Here is a 4,227-nt window from a genome sequence, read left to right as displayed (position 1 = left end):
TCTGGAAAAATAAATTTTATGATCTGCACGCAACACCTAAGAAGAGAAAGAAGATAAAGTATGAAGGAATGACAAAGCCCAGCACACTTGGTAGTTTTGAAAATATAATTCTCCAAGCATGGAATTCTCCCAACTTTTTTTTTTTATTTTAGGGAGGGGTCTACAGGGTGTTCAGGGTCTCACTACTAGATCAGACTCGTAGTGATGCTCCTGTTTATAGCCTCCCGAGAGCTGGGGTTACAGGCGCCCACGCCCAGTCTCAATCACCATCTCAGCGGACACAGCAGGCCCAGGGATCAAAACCCCGGCCCCTGCGCCTGCTTGCAGGCACTTTAATCCTCTGAGCTATTTGGCCAGCCATCCTCTCCCAAATAATTTTAAGTCAGGGAAAGCACTTCAGATTGCTTTTCTTACATTGCTTGGATCATCTTATGCTTGTGAGCAGACGTTTTTCAGCTTAGAATTATATCAAATCTGATACAAGCAGCTAATAGCGGAGCACTGCATCTGTTGCTCTCAAACTAAGGCATGAGCTAAGGCCTGACAAATGATCAGCGTGGAAGATACGATAGCAAACTTCGCACTAACTGAGCAAAAGCCTCCAAAATGCAAAAGTTTACCTTTTGATAAAAAGATGTTCGTATTGTTGAAATCTCTGTTATTGTTTCTATTTTAAGATAAAATATGTTAATGTATGAGTTGTTTTTTCTAAACTAAAGCCTGAGTATCCAGGTTTAATTGCAGTGTTGGTAATTTACAACAAATAAGTGGGTTCTGAGTTGCACTTTGGGCATGAAGTCTCAGAAAGATTCACTGTCACTGCACTAGCTTGACCTTCAGACACCTTCTCCCTACTCCCACCTCATTAAGTGTTCATAAATAGGTACTATATGTCATGCATATAACGAAGATCAGAGTGAATTCTGGGACCAGCATGAGTGTTAAGAATCAACGAGATAGTACAGCACCTTGTCAATCATTTGTGTCAGTCACAACTAGTGACTCAAGGGGAGGCATCTGGGCTAAAGTGTACACTCTTTAAATTCTGAGAGCTTGATTAATAGGGAGCTGCTGTCCTTATACTGTGTGCTAAGAGAGGTATGCAACGCTTTTGCTCTTCTGTCATCCTGGAACCCTTTATTCTATCTGTGCCATATCTTGGTTGGCACGGATTTTCCATGAGCACAACTTCCGAAGATCGTCAATAAATGTACCTATTCGCTGCTTGCTACTGGACATACATTGGTGATTGTTTCCTTATCACCCCCAAAAGCCTGGACTACATCTCCCTATTTCATGGGAACAAAGGAAGGGTGAGGGATATGCGCCCTCCCTGTCACACCCACAATGGCCGACCTCTTCCCACCAGGCTTCATCTTTGAACACAACACCCAGTATAAGCTCCTTAGTGGACTAACACCGTATCACCCACCCATGACTCTGTCTCCTCCCAGAAACTCCACTCATGAGTGCATGAGGCTTTGGAGGACATCTAGATAGAAGCCACCACAGCTAAATACCTCCACAAAATAGTTTCAAGATCTCTTGAGTCCACAGATATCATTTACTACAAGTATCTTTAAGGATTCTGTTGTTAATTCCAAATCAATGCCTAAAAATCCCATAGTTCTATATTCTCCTACAATCAATATATAAGATTCTGCTTGCTTTTCCCATTACTAGACATTATATTTTCAATCTTTGCAAACTAGGTAACACTTCTCTCAAAATATGATTTTTATAAGCCTTTGATTGCCAAATAAGACTGAACATTTTGGGTTCTTGTTGAATACTTGGCTATTTTGGAAAACTAAAGCGTCTTTCCTATTTTATATAAACATGTGACTTTCAACCTCCCATTAGACAGATAATAGCATCTACAGTCTCCCACACTGACTAAGGGACTCAGTGTGGCTGGAAGAGCCCATTTTCCTCCCAGCCCACCTCAGGGACAGCCATCACTCGAGCTGTGCAGCCCTCCCACGTGGTGACACTGACATCAGTTCCTCTTTTGAAATAACGAGCTGGGTCTCCAACAGTGACATTCAATCCTGGTTGCATGTCAGGATCACCCGGACATTAATTTTTTTAATCTTTAGCTTTTATTTTATAATAGTATGATTTATAACAACAAAAAATGCAAAGTGATAGTTTGATATCCATGGCCATCAACTGCCAAGTCCCCGTCCCTATAAGCAACTAAAATCACTAATTTCTTATGAATCCTTCCAAAGATATGGACAGATTCTATAAATGTGCTTTCTGAGGTCCCAAGCCAGACTTTCTGAATTAGAATTTTCAAGATGGAGAGTCTGAAGACTTAGATTTTTATGCTAGAAACCTGCAGTAGTGTTGAGTCATAATTGGGGTTTGGAACAACTGCTTTGGCAGCTGAATGCATACCATCACGCATTCACTGAATACACATGTGTTAAGCATGTGCACTGGTTGGCTAGACACCCCCACGCTACATAGCAGAGACGCAGCAGGGAACTAAGGAAAGGTGCTAGTCACAGAGTTGAGATTTCATGTGGGGATGAGGGAAGTGGAAAACAAGCTGTAATTATCAGAAAACAAGACATTCTAGGTTGAAAGCTAAAGCAGGATAATGGAAAGTCTTCAGCTTTCTTTTATCACAGTCTGAACCTCCTTCCTCCTCCCCTTCTATTCTTTCTTAGCTCCTATCCTGGAGAGCTGGTGGGAGTTGAGGGGGACAAAAAGATGATGAATTTTTCCAACAATTAGACTGTTCCCAGAGCCCAAGTTTTGGGTGAGTTTGAAGCTGGTGTCCAAAGTAATTTTCCAGAGGTTTTCATTTCTCTTCATCACCACAAATCATTGAATTCTTCATAATAGCTTAGAACTAATGCCAGGAAATGTCAATGTGTGTAATCCACACAGAAGCAAACAGCGCATTTCTTCTTGGTCTTCTACAGTTCAGTAAAGTCTGTGGTAACCCTTGCATGGGTTTCTGGGTGCCCAGATGCCATCCGGAATTGAGGCTATTTTCTCCAGAGTCTAAGTAACACTAAGAATCTCTCAAAAGGAAAGGCAGCTGGAGATCTCCTTGCCACTGGTATTACAACAGTCAAGTCCACATAATGCTAATATTAGTAACAATGTGCTGAACACTATAGTGGCACCATCATTATCCTGTTTCAAAGTCATAAGGGAACTCTGCTTTGTAAGCAAGTCTTGCAAGTGACCCTGTATGCACACCTGAAGTGAAACAATCTGTCCATTGCGTTAACAAAATCCCTGGTAAATAGTTAAGCTGTCCAGAGCAGAAGCTGCCTTGTTGACGGGCCTGGTGGTGACAATTGGCCAGGCTCACTAAGACGTGACAGCTGAAGCTCATAGCCACCATGGTTTAAACCAGATGATGAGAATGAAGGAGTTGGGGGGCTGCTGAGAACACTTGCTGGGGGCTTCTTGTAGGGTAGGGGTCTGGCGCTTGTTTGGTATCACTGAGCCACACTGTGAACAGTTCCTGTGCCTTGAAAACCTGCCTCAGAGAGTCACAAATTTCAGGGTGCTGTCATGAGCCAACGGAACCAGATGTCATAGGTGCGGCTCGCCAAGCACGCCTTCCTGTCTCTCTTCAAGGAGCAAATTGGCTACCGGGAAAGTCCCACTATGGGGACGAAGAGAATCCAGCCACAGCTCCCAGATGAAGAGGGTGATCACAGTGACAAAGAGGATGAACAGCCCCCAGTGGTGGTTTTTAAAAAGGGAGACCTGGCATCTGAAGAAGTCATGAAAATTAAAGCAGAAATAAAGGCTGCCAAAGCAGATGAAGAACCAGCCCCAGCTGATGGGAGAATCATGCATTGAAAATCAGTTAAGTGGCTCTCAGGTGAAAAATACTCAAGTTTAACAGCAAGCTCAAAAAAGAAGAAGAAAAGTGAGGATGAAATAAATAAGATTCCCTTAAAAAGAACTCACAAAAGCCAATAAAAATAGCAGCCTCCTTTCTTTTGGTAATGATGATGAAAACAAACAAACAACCAAAAATTTAGGCCAGGACTTGCAACTTAACAAGTTAGTAAAGGGAGGGGGAGGGGAGGGAGGGAGGGGGAGAGAGAGAGAGAGAGAGAGAGACAGAGAGAGACAGAGAGAGACAGAGAGAGACAGAGACAGAGAGACAGAAACAGAGAGACAGAAACAGAGAGACAGAGAGAGACAGAGAGACAGAGACAGAGACAGAGAGAGACAGAGAGAGAGACA

General features: G+C 42.9%; 1 pseudogene; it reads left to right on the top strand.

Annotated features, from left to right (window-relative positions):
- Nucleotides 1-3,540: 3,540 nt before the first annotated feature.
- Nucleotides 3,541-4,227, top strand: part of LOC101568439 — a 2,055-nt pseudogene continuing 1,368 nt past the window's right edge.

The sequence above is a fragment of the Octodon degus genome, unplaced genomic scaffold, assembly GCF_000260255.1.
Source record: "Octodon degus isolate 3935 unplaced genomic scaffold, OctDeg1.0 scaffold00062, whole genome shotgun sequence".
NCBI lineage: Eukaryota > Metazoa > Chordata > Mammalia > Rodentia > Octodontidae > Octodon > Octodon degus.
The sequence above is the reverse complement of the archived record's forward strand: the minus strand, read 5'-3'. Positions and strand labels throughout refer to the sequence as shown.